This window comes from Pleurodeles waltl, chromosome 8 (genome assembly GCF_031143425.1).
Source record: "Pleurodeles waltl isolate 20211129_DDA chromosome 8, aPleWal1.hap1.20221129, whole genome shotgun sequence".
In the NCBI taxonomy this organism is placed as follows: Eukaryota; Metazoa; Chordata; class Amphibia; order Caudata; family Salamandridae; genus Pleurodeles; species Pleurodeles waltl.
Window position 1 is genome coordinate 1,162,687,575 of NC_090447.1, and position 24,525 is coordinate 1,162,712,099.

A 24,525-nucleotide genomic window follows, 5' to 3' on the forward strand; every position below is an offset into this window, starting at 1 on the left:
CTCAAACAGGGAAGTACATCAGGATAGTGATTGTTCTCCCCTGGCTTTAGGCTGGTAGGGGGTCATGTTGGACCTGGCTTTTTGACAGGGACATCCCCAAACTTTTTGCCTCCTTCCTCCTATTTTTTCGGACCTGTTGTTGTTGGCTTTTGACCTCTGGGCACTTTACCACTGCTAACCAGTGCTAAAGTGCATATGCTCTCTGTGTAAATTGTACTACTGATTGGTTTATCCATGATTGACTATTTAATTTACTTGTAAGTCCCTGGTAGAGTGCACTACATGTGCCTAGGGCACGTAGATTAAATGCTACTAGTGGGCCTGCAGCACTGGTTGTGCCACCCACCTCAGTAGCCCCTTAACCTTGTCTCAGGCCTGCCATTGCAAGGCCTGTGTGTGCAGTTTCACTGCCACTTCGACTTGGCATTTAAAGGTACTTGCCAAGCCTAGAACTCCCCTTTTTCTATACATAAGTCACCCCTAATGTGTGCCCTAGGTAACCCCTAGAGCCGGGTGCTGTGTGGGTAAAAGGCAGGACATGTACTTGTGTGGTTATATGTCCTGGTAGTGTAAAACTCCTAAATTCGTTTTTACACTACTGCGAGGCCTGCTCCCTTCATAGGCTAACATTGGGGCTGCTCTCATACATTGTTGAAGTGGCAGCTGCTGATCTGAAAGGAGCAGGAAGGTCATATTTAGTATGGCCAGAATGGTAATATAAAATCCTGCTAACTGGTGAAGTCGGATTTAATATTACTATTCTAGAAATGCCACTTTTAGAAAGTGAGCATTTCTTTGCACTAAAATCTTGTTGTGCCTTCAATCCACGTCTGGCTAGGTTTAGTTGTCAGCTCCTTGTGCATTCACTCAGACACACCCCAAACACAGGGTACTCAGCCTCACTTGCATACATCTGCATTTTGAATGGGTCTTCCTGGGCTGGGAGGGTGGAGGGCCTGCCCTCACACAAAGGACTGCCACACCCCCTACTGGGACTCTGGCAGACAGGATTGAGCTGAAAGGGGGCTTGGTGCATTTCTTAGAGACTCTTTGAAGTCACCCCCACTTCAAAGGCACAACTTAGTATAAAACAGGGCCTCTGCCCTACCTCATCAGACACTTGCTGGAGAAGAAACCTGAACCAGAAACTACATCCTGCCAAGAAGAACTGCCTGGCTGCTCAAAGGACTCACCTGTCTGCTTTCTACAAAGGACTGCTGCCTTGCTGTTGCCCTGCTGCCTTGCTGAACTCTTGTCTGGCTGTGAAAGTGCTCTCCAAGGGCTTGGATAGAGCTTGCCTCCTGTTCCTTGAAGTCTCAGGACCAAAAAGACTTCTCCCTTCCTCTTGGACGCTCCGTGCGCCGAACTTTTCGACGCACAGCTTGTTCCGCGGCAAGAAAAACGCCGCACACCGACGCTGATCAACGCGACGCCTTCGGGACGACCGAAACTTTGACGCACGGCCTCGCAAGGACAACGCCGCCCGACTTCCCGGGAGAAATCGACGTGACGCCTGCCATGAGTTCAAAACTTTGACGCACGGCCTCGCAAGGACAACGCCGCCCGACTCCGCAGGAGAAATTTACGCGACGCCTGCCGTGAGATCAAAACTTTGACGCACGGCCTCGCAAGGACAACGCCGCCCGACTCCGCAGGAGAACTCGACGCGACGCCTGCCGTGAGATCGAAACTTCAACGCGCAGCCCCGCAGAACGACGCGCAGCCGGAAAACAAGCAGGAAAATCCACGCACAGACCCGGGACATCTGGTAATCCCCGCAACCCACAGAAAGAGACTGTCCGCGCGCCGGAAAACGACGCCCGACTTCCCCGCGTGGAAAATAACGACGCAAGTCTGTGTGTGCTGGGGAGAAATCGACGCACACACCCTTTTTCCACGCACCTCTTCCTTTGTGGCCCTCTGAGGAGATTTTCCACCAGAAACCAGGTACTTTGTGTTTAAAAGAGACTCTATTTACTTTCTAAAGACTTAAGACACTTTATATCACTTTTCAGTGATATCTTTACAAATTCATATTGCAACTTTGATCGTTTTGACCTGAAGATACCCAGATAAATATTATATATTTTTCTAAACACTGTGTGGTGTATTTTTGTGGTGTTATGCTATGGTGTTGTATGATTTATTGCACAAATGCTTTACACATTGCCTTCTAAGTTAAGCCTGACTGCTCGTGCCAAGCTACCGGAGGGTGAGCACAGGCTGATTTTGGATTGTGTGTGACTTACCCTGACTAGAGTGAGGGTTCTTGCTTGGACAGAGGGCAACCTGATGCCAACCAAAAACCCCATTTCTAACAGAGGGACTGCCACTCTGCCAGTTGCTTTGCTGTGCTGACCTGCCGCTCGCTGCTTCTGTCTTGCAGTGAAAGGACTGGACTTAGCTTTCTACAGCCTGCTTCCAAATTCTCTCCAAGGGCTTTGACTGAGCTTTCCTCCTGGTAAGATTTGTCAGGGGCATCAAGGTCTTCATCTGCTAGCATCTGGGCTCTCTTATTGAGAGTCCTGAATTGCCAAGTAGTGCCAAATCCAGTCCTTGGGCCCTTGGGAGTGAGTTCTGATGCAACCAAGAAGAAAACAAGCACATCAACTCCAGAGTCACTTCGGAACCAGCGCCGCTGTCTGATTCCAGGCCTCAGCCTGCACTGGAGCCATGGTCCATGCTGAGTGCAACAACCATGTCCAACGTTACAGGTCCGATGTTGATGCAGCACCTCCGAAGTCCAGCCACAGTACAAGTCTAGAGCACTGTGTCACCAACATCCGTGGCACCCAGCTCCAACTCCGCACCTTTGGCCCGTGGTGTGATTGTGACCCTATGAAGTTAACACCTTGCATCTTGACCTGCTGGATTCATCGACCCCGCTGTGCTGTAAGGAACTGCCGCCAATGCCCCCTCACATCCCTGCAAACATAAGGAACCAATGCCTCACATCCCATGCCTAGCAGTAAGGAACTGATACCTCACCTCCCCTGTGGCAGTGAGGAACTGATGCTGCACCAGCTCCAGTGACGCCTCACCTCCTTGACTCCGTGCAACCACTTTGCTTCCTCCCCATCTTCCAAAGTACTGTACCTGGGGTCCATGCGACTCCATGACCGGCCCGCAATGCCTCACAAGTGGCATCAGTCTGCTGGCAACAACTCCATTAATGACGCCATGATAGCCCCAGTTGGATCTATTGTGTTTTTAAGCACTATACTAAGATTTAATCGTTGAAAATGTGTGTCTTTACTTGTGTATGTTTTATTTTTGTTGTTTTGGTCTTGGTTTACTCAGAAACATGTTGCCTATTTTTCTAAATTGTTGTGGAGTATTTTTGTGGTGTTTTCACTGTGTTACTGTCTGTGTGTGTACACTTTAGACATAGTCTCTGAGATAAGCCTGACTGCTCGTGCCAAGCTACCAAGGCAGGGGTTATTTTAGCTGTGTGACTCACTTACCGTGACAAGAGTGACGGTCCCTACTTGCACAGGGTGCAAGCCACTGCCAACTAGAGACCGCATTTGTAACAGTGTTATTCAAAGTCATTCTTATTTATTCCACTGGATAAACATGAAGTCATTCTTATGTATTCCACTGGATAAACATGACTTCAGTGTGCTACAATCCTTTTAGCCGCACCTACAGTGTGTCTAACCCCCAAATTACCTACTTTGCCTCTTTGAACACATCTTTAACTTTTTCTAAAATCATAAGGGCTAGCTCCCACATTTTATTATTTCTTATATACATAAATGATGCATTCCATAAATAAATATTAAGAACGCTAGGACTTGAAATGCAGCATTTCAGTGACAAACCATCGAGTAATTGCGCACGCTGATTTTCTTGCAAATAGGATTTTTTCCGTATTCAAAGGTTCCCTGGATTACTGAGCAGGGCTATTCAGGGTTCACAATTAAATTCATTCTGATGACAGAAAGCAGTTTGGAAATATTTCAGGACTCTTTAAAACATGTCTTCAAGGCAGTTGAGTCATCAGGGTAAAATGTTAATTTGTTGACTAGCTGTGATTATTTTCAGTAATTGGTTTCTCTCCCCGGGCAGCATAAATATGTTTATTTTTAAGATGGGGTTTCTGCAACTCCAGCAAGAAGTTAGTGGGTAGTTATTCTTGTGTGCGTATTGGTCCCTCAAGCACAATGATTAGAATATGCCACATATTGGCATCACCACTGGCAGGAAATAATTGATAGATCAAGTACGTCTGCACTAGTTCCAAGAATGTAGCTTTAATTTTTAAGATCATTTTGAAGCATGCATTCCTTCTTCTAAGGGTGCCTCAAACAGCACTCGTTCAGCCATTCAGTACTTTTGATTATACGCCATTGTTCATCATATGTAAATATGCAAATGCAAACATTTTGATACATACATCTTGGTAGCGGAAAAAGACCAGGAGATGCATGGAGTCTGCCCATTTTCCTGCCTAAGCTATAGCCCAAAGACTCTAGTTAAGGCTTCCTCCCTTTTCTTACTTCCCTTTGTGAGATATACGTTTTTAAAACTTATGTGATTATGCTACCCACCTCTTTTTACATTGAGTATTTTCACATCTAATATCAGGGGTCAGTGTACACGACCTGCTCCAGGCAATGCTAACGACTTCTTAAACGTTTGGGAACCACTGCTTGGTGTGACCAATGCAGAGCTTGCAGGTGCTGATTTACGCTGTCCTACTCTGTGCACCTTGGGCTGCCGAAGGAGCTGTTTGAAGCAAGATGCTACTTTTTCAATGTGCAGCTAGTAATATCCTTGCATTCAAATATTTGTTTGCCCACATGACGCCCACTCTTTTTTTCAATGGCACACGAAAACAAAAATACTATTGTATAAAATGTTGATAAAAACTAAAACACAAAATTTTACGGTCAGCATTAATATGCACTTTTGCTCTGGTCAGTTTGGTGTTTCCTGCATACTGTTGGATGGTCATTTTATGTGGCCCCTTTTAGGACCAAAAGCGATGCGTGGCTTTTGATTCTGCAGGCAAAATAGCTTCTTTCTGTTGGAACACTCCCTGACGTGACCTCTAAGAATATAGCATATCTAATGCATTTTTGAACCACCTAGTGGTGACGCCCTAAAGTTGCTCCCTGATTGTGCTCTAAAGAAGCGTGACACCTACTAGGACACACCTACTGCCACTTTGCTCCCAGGTTGTAGGAAAAGTATAAAGGTCATAGGGAAATTTTTGTGGCACAGGGCAGTTTCTGACTGGATTTTGAAAGGCCAGAGTTTTTCATTTTTGACAATAAGGTGACAGTGTCCCACATTTTGTGCAACTACATTCGCCCACAGCATGAACCTTCTATGAAAGACTGCATTCTGTTTCGATATACAGAGCAGATACATCAGCATATGGTGGCTGGCCCAGCGGGCATCAGCTGACCCTAGGACGGCTCTGATACTCCCTGCTTAGCCCAGGACTGTACAGTTCAACAGTAACACACAGTGACATGGTGTACCGCAGTTGGCTCAGAGCTGCTTCCCAAGATGAAAAGTTTGGTGAGGAAGTCTCCGTGTTGTAGAGATAGGGGATATAATGTCAAAATCAGCCTGCCCCATACACGTGTCAGTTTGAGGGGTAAGTTCAAGTAGAATGCACAGACCTGCTCTTGGCCACGCAGGGGTTAACATTCTGTCACACAGTGCAGAACCGCTACAATAAATGCAAATCATTATTTCCTAATACAATTTCTTACTCTCAAAATGTATATCAAATTACATATAGACAATTAAAAAAAGAAGACTTACAAATATATCATGTAATGATAAAGCAACGCTTCATAAGAAGAATATATGTACAACAAATATCCATCTATTCTCATCAAAGTGCTGATGTTTTCATTATTCTCAGTCTGCTGCTAAAGGGTATTTTTTAAAATCTAGGACAAATAAAAAGTGACAGATTAGGATTTATGCTCTGTTTTACCAATGTATGTTCCCAAAATGTTGTTTTATAAAACTGAGCCTACAGGAAGTGGATTGAAAGGTGAACTGATTGTGGTTACATTTTTAATGATAGCATACACTTTATTGCAAGGTATTACCCAGCATTTTATGATGTTCTTATCACAAGTGCAAAATATCGGAAAATTAATTGATATCTCAAGAGGTTTCCATTGGTGTCACCGTATTTGGGCTTGGTATTCAATGAAGACACCCAATCAGACCTGGTACTATAGAGAATTAACGAGTGTGAGCATAGAAGGTGCATATAGAGTTCCCTTTTAGAGACAAAGTCATACTCGAAGTAAGTGAATAACATTAAATATTCTACGGCTGGCATGGTTACTTTGTATTCATAATAGCCATAGCCCCCATTTTAGATGTCCCCGGCAATATGGTAGTTTTGTAATGTTAAACATCTGCTTCTTGTAGGCCAGACTTAAAATGCTCGGCATCAAATCCACCCAAAACATCTTTTAGCTGTAGCGGTGGCTCTTTTCAGAAGTCTGTCAGGCTGGCAGGGATCTCTCAAAAGGGCAGATGGCCTACACCACTATGTATGGTAAAAATGGACTCCCCACTATGCTAACCACCTTGAAAAATTGAATAAATGTGAGACACCCTCATATGGCCACCCATTGACTCTGTATAAGACCTGAAACACATGCACTAGGTATAACTTGCTAGCTGCCTGCCACATTTGATAAAGATTTATCAAACAGCCACAAAGGTATAAGCAAAGGTAAATTTCACTGCCCTCCACTTTTTAACTTTTCCCCACCTGTAAACACTTTTTTGCCACATCCATGTTTAACAGCCTTGTCGGATCTGTGTGAACTTGAAACTTCCAGAAGTAATCTCAACATACTGTCTTCTAAATTTCAAACCATGCAAACCTTATCAGCCACTCAGAAAATCAACAAACAACTTTTCACGTACAAATATTTGCAAAAGTGTTAACACTTTCAAACCCACCGGCATCTTAGTCGAAACCCTAATCTTGCAAAAACCACAGAACAGGTTCACGCTAAAAAGTGAAAAGTACATTTTCTGAATAAAGTTCTGATTAAATGCCAAGTTTGGTTTAAATCAGTTCAGAAGTTTTGGCTGCAGTTGTGGCCATATTTTCTGTTTGGAGTTAAAATGGGTAAACAAATGTTTTTTACTCTTACCAACCTTTTTTAGTTCTTCTAAATTGAAGTGTTCAAACATTGGCAAGTCGGACCAAGCTGCATATGTTAAGTGAGTGCTAATTGTTTGGTGCAGGTTGCTGCATGTGTATGAAAGTTATAAGCAAATATAAGTAAATCAAAACATGCTATATGAATATAAATGCATATATATATATATATATATATATATATGTGTATGTTTATGTATAACACAGTGGACTGTGTTGGTAAAAGTCTTAAAAGAGTTATTTTTGCTGTAAATGCTGTGAAAGAGGTAGTGCAAGCATAACAGAAAGTGCATCATGAAAACTTAGATCAATGGGTTACCCACTGTTCCCTGATTTTGTGCAGGTAGCCCTGACCCTTCATGTGTTCCCAGAAGACCCCACAAAGGTGAAGGTGGTTCCAGTCACAAGCGTCCCATAAACCTCATGAGGTATGTCAGGACCTCTTACAGGAGCTGGACTTCAGGTTGCCCATACTCTGTTTCTGTAAGAATAGCCCGTTTTCCTCTGAAAATCTCTGTGCACTGATATCTCCAACTTCCGCTTGGAATAGGGACAGGAAGCACCTCACATGGGTTTCACACCCAGTGTGCCCACACCCAAAGTGTGCCTTTTGAGAGTACACCGTTTGTGAGCCACCTCCTTGGTGGCACATATTTAGCACCTCATTTGCAAGAAGTTATGCCCCTGAAACTAACTCACTTGTGTTTTCTTAGCTTTATCGATTTTTGACATGGATCCGTCCTATGTTTGAAAATATTACTTGTGCCTCTCTGTTATGCCCACCTGGGAGAAGGAGGTTGATAAGCTTTCCCTTACAATGAGGGAGACTTTAAGTCATTTTCTGTATCTTCATCAAGGGTTCCAAGTCCTCAAGAGGATGCTTTTCCAGTCCTGAAGTTGCAGAATAATTCAGCAGTCTCTGTCTACGCCAAATACTTCCAGATCTATAATCTTTTTTTTTTAATTATGTGGTCGAGCTTTGCCAGGAAAATTACATCGGCCCTTGTTGCTTCTCTGAGCAATCCTTTCTTCAGGACCTCTGGAGCAGTGGTTCTCGACATTGTGACTCCTGTGGACCCCCATTTAATCATTACTGGAACCCAAGGACCACCAATTAATCACTATTAGAATCTGGATATGCCCACTGAGTCATTATTTGAAGCTGGAGACCCCAGCCTAAGCATTTTCGATGATTTGAACCGCAAAGCAATACACAAAAAAACACAGAAACAAACATTTTTCTAACAAGTACACAAACTATTTAACCGTTTATTGAATTAAAAAACAAATATAAAAAAATCCAAATTTTAATAAGAAGGTTGTATCGTTTCTAAGTTCAAATGAGGCCACTAGTCATCCATACTGCATTCTGTTTGATGCACCTGCACTGCTTCCACGAATCAAAATGAGGACAGAAACGTAATTTTCAGCTTCCAATAATAAGTTCCTTCACGTTTATAGAGCAATTTAAAATGCTCACATTCACCTTTTACTTAAAAAAAAAAATTATATAACATTTATAGATCTGATAATATTGTTTAGTTTTCAAAGCAGTCTCGGACTCCCTAAATAGGCTTTTCAGACCCCCCCGGGTCTCCAGACCGCAGGTTGGGAACCACTTCTCTAGAGTATTTCTACTCACTTCAAGCTCCAGAAAGATATAATTTGTGTACACTCTCAACTGTGGTTCCAACTTTGTGATGGCATGCTCTAGGGATAGCTCTCATGTTTGTTTCAGTTTCTTAAGGTGATTAGGACTGTAGTAAACTTATTTTAGTGCCCGGTATAACATTGTATGTCTTCAGATTAGAAGCCTAGCAGAACTCTAACAGATGCCACTATTGTAGGATACAAGTGTAGTATCCATTTTGTAAAAAGACCCACAGCCTCTATTTTTGAGGCACAGTTAAGATATGGAAATTGAAAGCCTTGGGGTTTCTGTACCTTTTCTTTCATTGTGAAAGAGCTTGTTTTTTTTACTTAGAATGTCAGTCAATTCTCTTAATCTCTCAGTTTTGTAAGACACTAACAGTGTATTGACATTGTTGGATACTAGATCCCCTTTCACCTACCTCATTATAGCCTCTAGCTTTGTGATGAGTGTGTTTCATTTGTCAAAAATGGTCCCTGCAGGCCTCATGTTCCCTTCAGCCATTATATATGTGTTTTCTCAATGGTGTGGGTCTCTTTCTGGTGGGGTCTATAAGTATGATCTTCTCTCTCCTTCTGATTTAAACATTTGTGCACTTTCTCTTGGCCTAAAGAAGTCCCATCTTACTCCACTTTTAATTTTGTTTTGCGGGTAATTACTTTGCGACTACTTTTCTGGCTTTTCTTGGACACTATCATTAAGGTCTCTTTGATTGGTTCCCCACTCCACAAAGCACCTGATGGGATTCTCTCCACTTCCAAAAGTCCCATGTATTGCTGTGTGGATTCTGCTCACAATAAACCTGGTGTCACTGGATTATTTTGTGACTCAAAAAGACCTTTAAGTTCATGTTGCAATTTTGTGTGCATACATTCCACGCCAAACACAGAAAATTCTTGGATGGAAATTTATTGCAATGATCACTGCAGTATCTGAATCTTAAAATACAGCTTGGAGGAGAATGGGATTTCGAGGTTGTGGATTTTTGGCAAAGGGAGAGTGACTTATTGATTGAGATCAGGCAAAAAGTAGAACTTCAGAATGATTATTCTGATCCATCAGCACCTAATTTTTGATGCCGTCACGGCACAACCGGTTGTGCTGCTTGTATCCTGGTACAGTATGCAAATATCTTTTATTTTGTTTCGCCCTGTCTCATCAAAATCCAAAAGGATTCACGTGTGATCTGCACTTGATTAGCACTGCATACCATGCCAATGCATTATATGGGCTCATATCACCATGTAGTGATTTCAAAGAAGAAGGAGAAGCCAGAACCGTGTGGTACCCGATTCTAGAGGAATCCTTTCTGATGCTTACTCTCATGTCTGTGATGTCACCATCAATATGACTGGTTGTATCCAAAGCAAATCTGTTTCAACTCCAGTCGAGTTTGCAGTAGATCTGGAAAAAAGCCAGTCTTCAATGTCAAATCCAAAAGAAAGGTCCAAGAACATGTGTGAAGCATTAATTATTTTATCCGTCAGACTGAATAAATTTTCTATCTTTTTCAATGAAGGGGCCTCCTACTAAATATGGCTTCAATTCAGACTGGCAATGTGTCAGCTGATTTCTTTCTTTCAAAAAGTCCTGTAAATGTCAAGTAACTTTTTTAGTTTAGTCTTATCAGAATTAAGCAGAATCATAGATTGAAGGCCCCTTCAGAACGATCTTTGTTCTTTTTAAACAATAGACCGACAATTCCTTTCTTTAGCTCCTGCACACACAAACGTAAGTGCTGCTATTTTTAATGCTGGCCGCACTTTTGTATTTTTACAAGGCAGGTGAACTCTGCACACATTAAGAAAAGCCTTCTGATGATCATGGGTTGCACATTCACTTTTTAAAAGGCTGCAGAAGGAGACAGCATAGACCAGCAGACAGCATCTTAAATCTCCAACATCAACCCCTAAGGCCTAGATTCCCCAACCAATGCATAGTAGCTGTAGCCCAGGGACACCTTTCACAAAACTAAAGGACAGATGCTGCAGCAAATTTGATAAATCATATTCAGCAAAAAATATAAATAATAACGTTTGCAGGACAAGAATGAACACTAAGCTATAATCCAGGCCTGGACATCAACGCTCTGAGAAGGAGCCACACACTCTATCTAGACGGGCTAACGCTGACTAGGCCTTTGTGGCGGGATGTACAGAAGCGTCAGCAGTGGCATTTTACTTCAGGTTGCAAGGGTCTCCGTGGAATGGAGGCGACCGATGGGCTAGGTAAATGATGGCATCTTATTCCACCTGCACCACTTTCTTCAAACTTTTCATTGAGACTTCATGTTTTGCCCTGATATCTCTGAAAACGATTGAACTGTCAGCCCTCTGTAACCGTTTCCACCTTATTGTGGGACTATCTTCTCATTCCTGTTGAAAGTTAAAATGGTCATCTGTTCTGTCTTTAGCTGTTGTTTTTGCTATTACATGGCTTGGACTATAACAATTTAAGTAAATATGTTTATGTGTAATATATTTATGTTACTTAATGTAACTGGGTAATTTGATTGTGTCATAAAACTTATGTGACTGATGGAGCAGAATTTATAAAAGTTAAGAAAATGATGCATTTAACATTAATAACATGCAGAAATTAACGTGTAGTCCTTAACAAGAAATGCTTTTCTTGTTAAGTGCAGAAAAATGCACTAGGCAGGCACATTTACAGGTTGGACTTTAATAGCTGAAGCAGCATGTGCTGACAAACTAACAAAGTTCAAGAATGTGAATGTGAAATGTTTTTGACCTTACCATAGGCCTATTTTTCATATGATGTACTAATTGAATAAAATATTGATGATTAACCCTGCAAATGTTTCTTCTGAAACAAAGAACACTCTAATATAAATGAATACATAGCTTGTATTTTAGTGAGGTAATGTGGAAACTTAAACACGAAAATGCAATTTCTAGAAGCAAAAGAATGGCGAGAATCAGCCTCAAAACTAACCATTGTATTTGCAAAAATGTGTTTTTCTATTAACACAAGGTCCGTTGCTGATAAATAAATGAGTAGGTATTTAAAAGGTTAGATATGAAAGTTCCCATAGGCAAAATGTGATTTTCTGAATAAAAGATTGAATCATACAACATGAAAAATAAGGACATTTAATGACAAGAAGTGGTTGCAGTCACTTGATGTTGCTATCTGTGGTATTGTGTCCTTGTAAGAAGACAAAAGAGTGTTTCTGTCCTGTGAAGACATCAAAGGCTAGTTTGACTGACTGAAGAATGAAGAAGAAATATGTTGCAAAAGTTTAGATAATACTGTCTGTAATAATGTGTGTTCCTAGAGTAGGATACTGTTAGAAATTATGGTTCTGGTTGGCAGAGGTATGCACCCTGTCAAAGCAGGAAACACAATCCTAGTCAGGGTAAGTCAGATACACACCTTAAATTAAACTGTGCTCACCCTTTGGTAGCTTGGCATAGAGCAGTCAGGCTTAACTTAAAAGCAATGTGTAAAGTATTTGTGCAACACGTCAAACAGTAAAATAGTGAAAACACCACACAAAAAGACACCACACTTGGTTAGAAAAATAGAGCTTAATTTTATGAACAACACAAGACCAAAATGACAAAGGGCCTGATTTGAAACTTGGGGGTTGGGTTACTCTGTCACAATGGTGACAGATATCCGATCCGCCCAAATCTAAATCCCATTATTTACAAAGGGATTTAGATTTCGGCAGACAGGACATCCATCAACTTTGTGACTTAGTAACCCATCCATCAAGTTCTAAATCAGGCTCAAAATTCAATAGGTAGAAGCCGAGTTATTAATTTTTAAAGACTAAAATGCAATATAGTCCTTAAAAACATAAATCGCCAACAGGGGACATCTGGTCACATTAGAACAGGTTAAATCCAAAGGTTCAGGACAACTGCGATGGCGCATGGGTGGGATACAGTCCCAGGTAAGTCCTGCTGCAGTTTTACCCTCTCAAGATTTGCGCCAAGAGTCCTGTTCGCGAGGTAGAAGTTCACCGGGAGTAAGGAGAGCACCACTGATGGAGGTCCGTAGGCCCGAAGAGTCAGCTGGGTGTCGCAAACAGGCAAGCTGGAGCTTCAAAGTAATGAGTGGTGATGCTTGCTGTGTGAAGAGATAAACGTGCGGCCATTCACACTGGATTTCTAGCCAAGGGACAATTTTCCGGAATAAATGGGCCTGTTCGCTGTTGCAATCAGCTCAGAAGCTGGACTTGAATAGCAGAAAAACCACTTCCAAGGGCCCATGATTGAAGAGGTGATTCTTTGGGGTCAAGAGCTTATTGAAAATGTGTCCAGAAGCTGTAGCAGGTGGGTTGGAAGTATTTTGTGCCCCTGGGACTTCAGAGGAATGCGAGGCAAGCCAGCAAGCTCTTGGAGTCACTTTGATTCTAGGATTGAGGATTGCAGGTCCAGTCCTTCTCATTTCCAGGCAAGAGGGCAGCAGGGCAGCACAGCAAAGCAGGAGCCCAGTCGAGTAGCAGCTCAGCAGAGTAGAATTTCTTTTAGTAGCACAGCAGTCCTTCTTCCTGGCAGCAGTATCCACAGATCCAGAAATGTACTGAGTCAGTGGTGTCAGAGGTACAGTATTTATACCCAGTTGTGCCTTTGAAGTGGGTGAAACTTCAAAGAAAGGTCTTTGAAGTGCACAGAGGTCCCCCCTTCTTGTCCTGGTCCAACCTCACTACAGGGGAGTATGCAGCCCTTTGTGTGGGGTAGGACACTGCCCATTCAGGTGTAAATGTCAGCCCTTCCCTCTCATCCTGCCCAGGATGGTCCATGAGGCTATGGTTGGCCCATCAGTCACATTTAAGCTCCCTTTGTGTGTGGCTGGCTAGAGGGAATGCACAGGCCCAGCTGTCACCCTAACCCACATGTGTATTTGAGACAGGCAGCATGCGCCAAAAGGGTAAAGTGGCATTTTCAGAACTGCAACTTAAAATTTGACTTCACCATAAGTTGTGATTTTAAATTGTGAGTCAAGAGACACCATGCTTGACAAACATATCTCTCCCAGATTGTAAATTACACTCATAAAGTGTAATAATGTAATCCCAATGTTATCCTATGACGTAGATATGCCTTGCATTAGTGAATAACAAATTTGGGAGTTTTTCAAAACCAGAACATTTAAAACTTAAAAGTACATGTCCTGCTTTTTTAATACATTGCAGCTTGCCCTCTGGGTTGTACAGGACCTAGATATGCCTTGCATTAGTGAAAAACAAATTTGGGAGTTTTTCACAACCAGAACATTTAAAACTTAAAAGTACATGTCCTGCTTTTTTAATACATTGCAGCTTGCCCTCTGGGTTGTACAGGGCCTACGTTAGGGGTGACTTATGTGTATAAAAAGAGAAGGTTTGTGCGAGGCAAAAGGGTTATGTTCTCCAGTTCAACATAGCAGTGCAAACCTGCAAACACAGGCTTTGCAAAGGCAGGCCTGAGACATGGTTAGAGGGTTATTTAAGTCGGTGTCACAATCAGTGCTGCAAATCCACAAGTAGCATTTAATTTACAGACCCTGGTCACATGTAGTGCACTTTACTATGGACTTATAAGTATATTAAATATGCCAACTGGGGTTAAGCCAATGTTACCATGATTTAGGGGAGGTGACAAAAGCACTTAAGGACGGGTTAGCAGTCGCAAAGGCCATAAAGTCCTAAAGCCAGCAAAAACAAGGTCAGAAAAGTGAAGGAGAAAGGCAAAACCTTTGGGGATGACCCTGCAGAAAGGGCCATTTCCAACAGACCACTGAGACTCATTGCTCCCATTGTATTCCCTCTGCCCAAATCTATGCTGCTCATGCTGAGACTCTACTGGGTTTTTTAAACTTCTGTTTGTGGAAGGTCCTACTTTGATTGATTCTGATGTTCGACTCTGAAGCTTTATGCTTTGATTTGGAACTCTTTATGGGTTCTGACTGACACTGTTTGCTCTGGGCCCTTAACCATCCTCATTCTATGAAGAAGGGTTCTTTCCTTTATGCATTGATTATGAATTAATGATTGCTTATTTTTGATTGTTGATTAACTGATGATTTACCTTGATGAAATTAATACTGAGTTAATATTGCCTTAAAGCCAGCTGTAGCGGGCTATGTCACCCATCAAATGCCTGCTCCAGTGTTAAAGGCCCAAGACCTTGGCTCAGGCCTTTAACAAGGGAGCAGGACTTTAATGGCCGGTATAGCCAGCTATGAAGGACTATAAGGATATTAGAACATTCTGCTACTACAGGGCAGAATGTTCTAATAAATAAAATGAAGGTATCACGGAGCCCGAGGGGATTGGAATCCCCTGGGGCTCTGTGAGGCCTTTGTTCACAGCAACATCTGTGAATGACAATATTGGAATTTTAGAGCTCTGGGCTTCTAACGGCCATTAGAAGCCTGGGGGACTTCATTGTTTTCAGTGGAGCTTTCAACATTTCATTGTTCTAATAAAGATGACCCTCTAAAAAACTGATTAATAAAGCTCTGAAACTCACACCAACTATCATTATTAACTGATAAAATAATTGAAACTGTGATAAATTAACTTATGTAGACCTCCTAGTTAATCTCATCTAACGTCAAAGATCCATATGGCCTATGAGGCGGTATGTCACCTTGATGGATTGGTAAGACTTTCTCATAAACTGGTAATTTGTGAACTGATGTCCCAGTGCTCCAGCATAAATATTCTCTTGTAAACTGCTTGTATTTTGGTCTTGTTCATGGATTAATGTTAATAGGATAAATTCAGTGTGAAGGGTTAGTGTACCTAGAATGTGAATGCCAGACAGTGAAACCACAAACAACACAATTACAACAAAAAAACATGTTGCAGAACTAGTTAAATTGAGAGAAGGCATTTTTTATTGATGCAACATTCTTTTAAATGGTCAACCACAAAGTTTGCAAGTCAGTGTGAACCCACAAAAAAAAACTCCAGAACTAATTTCTTTTAAAACCATATGCATATTCATGAACTTAAACTGTCTTTTGTTAACCCGGCATTATGCTTGCAACGAGAGCTAAACCTCTTTTTAGAAAGGTCTAATAAAGCTGTAGACCAATACCATGTAAATAGAATTGACAGTTCATAAAGAAGGCCAAGCATATTGTGTGGCAATATCTTTGCCTATTCAGCTTTACTTCCATTTTCCTCAAAAATATTCTTCTAGAATGCCTTCAGATAAAGGAGCCAATCCACAAAGTACATTTTGTTGCACGTTTAAAAGTAATGCAAAATGCTATTCACATATCTACGTACAGATGTCTCTGCCTCACCTATATTTTCTGTGTGAAGATCTCTGCCCCAACTGCGGAGATCTCCAAACAAGGAAGTACATGTGAATGGGAAATATTTAAGACTTAAAGGAAGGGGTCAAAGGAGAAGTAAGAAAGCTGTTTAGGGAAGGACAAACAGCGACCCACAAAAAAGTAAGCCCATTGCCATTCACAATCTTCCCTTCTGTAGTTACAACAGGCAAAAAGGACCCAAAACATTTATAGGAGTACTCCTGCTCAATGTTGGAGCAAGTCTAGCACCACACATGACCAACCACTGATACTGCAACACCCTCCCATAACTAATTATGGAGGAAGGCACTTAAATAAAATCCAATAGGCGCTAATATTGAGATAAGTTAAAATGTTCAATCTATTTAAAGAGATAAATGCCTTTTATTTCATGATAAAACACTGTCTATAAATAAAATATAATTATTCTGTTATTTTATAATTTTCAATAACTGTTATAATTAAAAAATGAATGTAGCATTAATATTGATTAAAATAATACATTGCATTTAATTAATTTCACAAGTCAGTTTTAATAATTTTTAAAACATAATATCCAATATTTTCTTATACTTGAGGCTGATGTTTTTAACTTACATTTCAGAAAAATATTGTATTTTCATTTGATATATTCAACATAGTTGAATTTTACATTTAAAATTGTGTTATTGCTGTCACATGTTTGTATATTTCTAGGTATTTAAAACAAATATATAACATTAATTAACATTAATACTTAACATAAAATGTTTCCTATTTTTCAAAGGTTTAGCAAATGTTTAAACTGTTTCTTATGCTTTGCCATAGAGAGCTCTGCCCCAGTTGTGGAGGTCTCCACCAAGTGTGACAAACATCAAGTACAGTCAAATAAGTTGTAACTTGACAGTTGTGTTTGACATTCTATTACTGACCCCCGCCACCTATTTCAGGGGATGGGGATATGTAAGTCTGCACCTTTGAGCAACTTCACACTTGTAAATGGTGAAAAGTCCAAATAGTAAAGCTACTGAAAAGTGTAAAAGTAAAATTACTTTAAGTAAATCTACATGTGTAGATATACCTTTGAGAATAGTGCCCAACATGTGTCAGAAATGAAACAAAAATTTGACTTCTGAGTTCATAATTACACAAAGCATTTACCACACGACCATTACCATGCAGGAAAGTACCACACAGGTGAGTTTTGTGATTTTACCACATAGGTAAGTATTTTTTTTTAAATAATATATTTATTTTTGTATTTTTTTAAAAAAAGGGTTTAGTTGCGGGTAGTGGTAAGGAGAGTTAAGGGTCACTTTTGGGTTTAGTGTTTGGGAAGTGGTAAAGGGAGGTAAGGTTAATTGTAGGGTGTAGGGGTGGACAGTGGTAAAGGGAGGTAAGAGTAAGTTTAGAGGGTTGGGCAGTGGCAAAGGGGGTAAGGGTAATTTTAGGATTCAGGGGTAGGTAGTGTTATTTGGAGTGAGGGTAATTTTAGAGTATAGAGGTGGGCAGTGGTAAAAGGAAGTAAAGGTAATTTTAAGGTTTAGGTGTTGGTAGTGGTAAAGGGAGATAAGAGTACATTTAAGGGATGATGGGTGGGTAGTGGTAAAGGAGATACAAGTAATTTTAGGGTTTAGTGGTGGGCAGTGGTAATGGGTGGTAAGTGTACATTTAGGGTTTAGGGGTGGGTAGTGGTGAAGGGATGGATGGGTGATTTTATGGTTTATGGTGGATAGTGGTAAACAGGCATCAAGAATAAATTAAATAAGAATTATAAAATAATCTTGAGAGGTTCCCCCAAAAAAGAAAAACAAATACTTAAATATTAAATAAAAATTATATATATATGCATATATATATATATATATATACATATATATATATATATATATTCTTGTAAAATGATTCAATCTACTCATCGAACCAGCTGCACCATATCGCCGCCTGCCGTCAGTCACCATCCAAAGAAAGAGGAAAGAGAATGTATTCTTTCCAAAAATATTGTCTGCTTTATTCTGTACATAAATTACAGGAAACGCTAACTCCCGTAGAAACTGTCAACGCGTTTCGGCAAACGCCTTCGACCGGACATGTTTCCCCCACGATAACCACCATTTTAAGGATTCAACTCATGAGCCATCAACTATTTCCATGATACCTACGTATTCACAAAGGTGGCAGCCATTTTTAAATGTACATATCGATCATTTTTAAACCATACAGTTCTAACAAATACTCTACATATCAGCTAGCTCATTCAATTAATGTACATTCATAGACCTGTCAGTTCAATAGTAATCATATATAAAAACCTCCAACTGCTAATGAACATATATCTTGTACATAATTCCCATGTAGAGACTTAGTACAGACAGACGTCTTATCGAACATTTATATATATTACTTTACACAAATGTTTTAAAATGTATTCTCATATAAATTCACAATAATATCACATAAATATCTATATGTCTCTCACATATAGGGAAACACATGATTATATTTAAAAGGTCCATATAACAAAATGACATTCTATGTTAAAAATCTATATGAATATGTAGAATGTCCTTATTCTTATTTATCCCATTATCTGTTTTATCAAGTAAATATTGAATTAGCGACCAAATTATATCAGACAATCTACATACAGAGTGTCAAAAGTAAATTTTTAATTTTTTAGTATCAGCTCAAATTTAACATTCTACATCATAATTATACATTAACCTGAAATCATATATCACAAAGCTACCTGAAATTTCTTATAGATACTGTATGGCAGAAAAATCATCACTCATTTGTGAATAAGCTCACTAGTGAAATCCAAAGTGCACGTGCAATAAAAGTGCAATTGTGTATAAAAATAACTATAAATATGAATATAAAGACACGAATATAGAAAAATGAAGCTGTCAAAACAATATATTTATATATATACAAATATAAAAGTGTGTATGATATGATTGTAGCATCTAAATAGGATATCAAGGAGTATCTATAAATCATTTAATATACCTATCTGTGTAATAGAAGATGCTAACAATCTAATTATAACCTTAAAATTGTATCACAGGTGTACATGGAGTTCAGCATCAAGATTATGACCCCACTGATTCTCAGATCCCAATAAAAGGATCATCCTAGATTCTGTTGATTTCAATTCTGCTAATCTGTTACCAGGTCTGGGATTTATTCTAATAGATTTAATTACATAGAATCCCAATGAGCTACAGTCACCTCCATGTACTTCCCAAAAGTGTTTGGCTAACGGATAGGTTCTATCATGATTCTTAATGGCACGAAGATGTTGTAAAAATCTTACTTCAAGTTTATGAATGGTGCTGTCCACATATTTATTGTTACAGCCACATTGAATCACATGTATGGCATATTGGGTATCGCAAGTAATATATATATATATATATACATATATATATATGTATATATATATATATATATATAGTAAAGTCAAAGGGTATGATGATATTCCAGGGACAAAGAGAAAGAGAGAGCAAAATAATAAAACTGTTGAATTGTAACTCAGAATACACAATAAACTGTCTGATGTGCCCATGTGACAAGAAGTACATTGGAAGTCCTACACACCCTGCAAAGAAACATGTATTTGAGCACATGCGTGCTATAACTAACAATGATTCAACATACCCTGCTGCAAGACATTTCAAATTGATGCATCAGAGTAGCAATAACGAATTGTGGTTCTTTTACCTGGATCAAGTTCTGAGAGGGGAAAGGAGAGGGAATAGGCTTGCAAATCGCGGCAGCTGGAATCATGATATAGTAAAAATGTACTGACCAAGATACCTGTGGGCCTCAACAGTGATGAGAAGCTTTGAATCCTTATTGGAGAGTGAAGCCCTGTTAGATTAGATTTGAAATGAGGACCCTTTATCTGCACTTGATATAAGAGCCTGAATATACTTGTAGGGTGTGTGTTGCATATTTTACATAGTGAGTGTGGTGAGGAGTAGATCCATGTGAATATTGATTATGTTGATGTTTATTCTATACATGTTCGGTATCACATTATAAGAAGGGATCACATTTGAATGTAGAATGTAGATTTTCCTAGTAATTTATGAAGGAAAGTCTTAATTTTATTAAAAACACGGAGGCGAGTATTATGCTTCTCAAATCTTGATTAATTTAATAGCAGCAGTCAAAGAAAAAATTAAAACAACAACTTCCAGAAGGCTAAAACAGGAAGCAGCCAATGGGAGTGAACAGAACGATGCAACAGCCAATAACATAACAGTATTAGTAATATAGTGATGTTTGACTGCGAACAGCTCCTCTTTTCTTGAGCGAGTATTCATTGATGAGAAAATGAAGGAAAAATTGAAAGAATAACAACAATTTCAACAGAGAAAGTCAATAGTTTCTTGCAGAGATCCAGTAGAAATAAACCCATCTGGAAGAACTGAAAATTGAATGAAGAAGATCCAAAAGAAATGTTCCTGGAACCAGAAAATAGATCCAGGAGGAAGTTGGTCTGGTGATCAAAATGATGTTGGTAATGCTGGAGTAGCTAGAAAAAAGGGAGTGGGAAAACATATAAATAATTAATATAATTAGAGGTAGGTTAATACTTGCCTCTGTGTCTTTAATAAAATACGACTTTCCTTCATAAATTACTAGGAAAGTCTACATTTTATTGCAAGACCAGAGACTCATATTATGCTTTTTTAAAGCATCTCAATTTCTACAGAAGAAGCTGTATGAACCAGTTTACAATAAAAGGTTTGAAAGACATTATCATTAGCCCAATCAGCAGATCTCAGAATGTCCTCTAAAAGGGACCCAGCCCAAAAAGCTTTGGAAGCCATGGCGCCTCTAGAGGAATGAGCTCTAAAAATGGAGGTGTCAATACCAGCAAGAGGCATCACCCATCTGACCCACCGGGCTAGTGTAGGGGAAGAAACCGGTTTGTAAGGTTTCCTGAAAGAGATAGGGAGTTGGGAATGCTGAAGCAGGTATCTTAATTTGAAATTATTAATGAGTGTTTATGTGTTTTGAATAATGAATTATGTAGAAAATGAATAATGTAGAGAAAAAAATAATGCACACGTTTGAAATTGTGACCTTGGAGAATGGCCACTAGTGTTCACGAAATGTACTAATTGATGATTAATCCTAATGAAATATTGAAAATGAATGAGATAAATGTAATATGTCATATTTAGGGTTATGAAGTAGGCTCTAGCTATTAATTGTGGGCCTTAATTTAGCGAGTGTCTTGGCCTAGGTTTGCCAGGCCTCATGCAGAAGCTGTATTTTTCAGTGGTTGATAAAAATGCTGATGGAGTGAAATAAACTGTGAAATGTTCATTGTCTTGTTAAAAGTGCTTAGCAGAAGCTTTCCATGAGAACCAACTAACAGGAAATGATGTCCATAGAATTGTAACAAGCTGTGTGTAATGTGTGTGAGAGGTACTTTCCCAGGACGCGAACAATGAAGACACTGACTGGAGACGAAGATGCAACAAATTTGTTACCTGACAAGCCGAATGATGAGGACATCGTAAAGCGGACCAATCAACTTTGTGTGAAGAGTGAAATATTAGAATTCATAGATTTGGGACAGAAATATTATTGGGTAGTGTATAAACGTATGATTAATTGACCAATAGGGAATTAGGGGATAGTTTAGGTGACTTTGATATAACAACGCAACAGAGACACCAGATGACTAGAGACTAGAGAGAGATTTTAGGGAAATGACTACGATATTGAGAAGAAGAAGAGGCTTGAGATTCTGTCATTGGGCTTATACTCTCTAACTGAGAGACTGATGTTTTGTTGATCGATTGATGACCTGAGGACAAAGACTGTTCTGTTTGCTGACCCATACTGTGGATAGGTAGATATGACAATGTGACTGTAATGCATTTTATGCCTTTTCTTTATAGGTACCGACTGCGCTGTCTTGATAGTTTCCTTAGCTAGATGTTTTCCTAAATTTGTGTTCTAAATTGTTTTGCATGAAGACCAACATGCTGATGCTAATCTGGGTTAGTTGAGGCTATTCACATGACAATTGACAAATTGCAGGGACAATGATTGATGAACTATCTTCTATCATATCTCACTATTGCAGCTGACTTTGCTATTGATCTGCACCGTTGCCTTAGAAGGTGTGATTCAAGTCTTGATTAGATTGCGTTTCTTCCGTCATTATGGTCAAGCAGTATTGTCCTTATATGTGTTTCATATGATTTTGGGATTCATCTACATGACTTTAGCATTGTTAATACAATGGAAATAAACTTACTAAACTTTATTAAAGGTGTGGTTAGTCATTGACTAATGATCATTGATTATTGTGTATTGATTATTGTTTCTGTCCTGTAGCTATGGTAAGAACATCTTAAACGAGTCAAAAGGTTCATTGACCTATACGCGTCCCCTTCTAAGTTTACTTATTAAAGACCGACGTGTTAACAGTTATGGTAGCAGACTGATGGTTAGTCTCTTTGAGAGCTTGCCATAGCTGTCCAGAATGGAGTGACAGGTGTTAAAAGTTGTGATAAGAGGCTGGACAGGTGTCCCTAGTTATGGTAATAGTTTGAGATTGATCCATTAAGAATTTAGTATTATTGAGATTTGGATTTTGTTTTTCAAACATGACATTTGTAGTGAAAATGATGTTCCCTTAAGCCTAGAAATGACTTTCCCAGATCCTGGATCCTGCTAGTAATGTTGGGTATGTTACTGCTGTTCTACTGATAGAGTGAGAGAGATAGGTTGCGCTTGCACAGCTTATGCAACTCGCAGGTGAATTGTGACATTTGCGTACTCCAAATGAAGTTGTAGAAGGAGTGTGCTTCCTCTGCAGTATGAGAGTAGGAAAGTCGTCGAACTTCACATGTGTGTGGCGATTTGTGCTAAAAAATCGTCCACTTGGTTGTTGATGTACGGACCCTTTGTGGTCTAAGACTCTGGAGTATATTGAAAAGTGTATGAGACACTTGGTTATATGTTGTAATCTGTCTGGTTTAGTAGGTTGATCAGGCGTGGTCAACAAGTCAGTGTGTGAGCTAAGTGGGTGAGAGAAAATTTCAACTGAGATTTGGTGAGTCCTATGTGCACCAGGACAGACCCATTGATCAGTTGAGAGTAAAATTTGCAGGTCGAATTTTGCTTGCGAATTCGGGAGACCTAGAAAGGGGAATAGTTATATGAACGAAAGGGTCATCAGTGAAAATCCGTAAGGTTTCTGAAGCGATTTTGTTACCTTTCCTGTAGTAAACCAGCAGATTTGTTTTTGTTTTTTGGTTAGTGCTCACAATATTTTGCATTAGTTTTGTGAGGATTGTAGTCTGGGAGGACGAGCCACAAGACTTTGTCAGCCGCAGTACGTGTGAGTGTGACATCATTGGAGACGCGCTGGGATAGGTTGGTTATTGAGAAGGGTCACGCACGGATTGGCAGCCGTCCGTAAGAGGCAATTGGTTGAGAGCGTGGGTGAAAAGAATCTTGGGATTAAAAGTAATTTCCTGATTTGATTTTGAATAAACAAAAGTAGAAAAGATGAAATTTTTCAAGGCGTTGAAGAGTGCCCTAAAGGGAGATACGTACATTAGAGTGAGTGTAGGGGAGCCTACGCTGCCGGAGGGTACACCGGCTTACATTCTAATAGAAGAGAGAGGTGCTGTGCTATGTCTTTGGTTAAAGCAGTGGTGCAAGTTGACAGAGAGGAATGGGAGCTTAGCATTTCCCGAGAATGGGACGCTCAATTTGAGAATTTTGGAGCAATTGCGGATGGCGCTATATGAGTCGAAGCCATTTCCGAGACCAGTACAATTTGAGGCATTAGCACTTTGGGAGCTGATAGCTAGACAGCAACAGCAATTGAAATTTGAGAAAGGAAAAAAGGAGAGTAGAAAAGACTTTAGCAGAACCGAGATGGAATTGGGAACAGAAGAAATGGAGAGCAGAGACTTTGCAGGGAGTTAAGTTGTTTCCAGCTATTACACAGGAGGATGAGACGGAATTAAAGAAAGTTACTAGAAAAACTAATAAAAGTCCATCCAAGATTAAGGAAGCTAAAGGTTCTTCCATAATAGAGGAGGAGTCAGATGCTGAGGATCTTGTTACACAGATACTGAGAGACCGAACACCACCAGATGCGGTGTATGAGAGTGGTCCAAGTACTAGCGCTGATCCAACAGCCCCGACACAGGCAACGGGGACAGTGAGCCCGGTACAGGTTAATGCTTACCTGACACAGAGTGTGGCACAAGGTAGTCCTAATGTGCTGACTACTCCAGCAGTTCAGACACAGATGTAGCCGCCACCAATACAGGGAATTTATCCTGATGTGCCTTTTCTAGAGATTTACGCCAATGACAGGGACACAGTCAGACTTGTCTCCGGTAATAAATCAGAGTATGGGAGTTACTCTCCTACAGAGTACAGATGCCAGAGCAGCCCCATATGT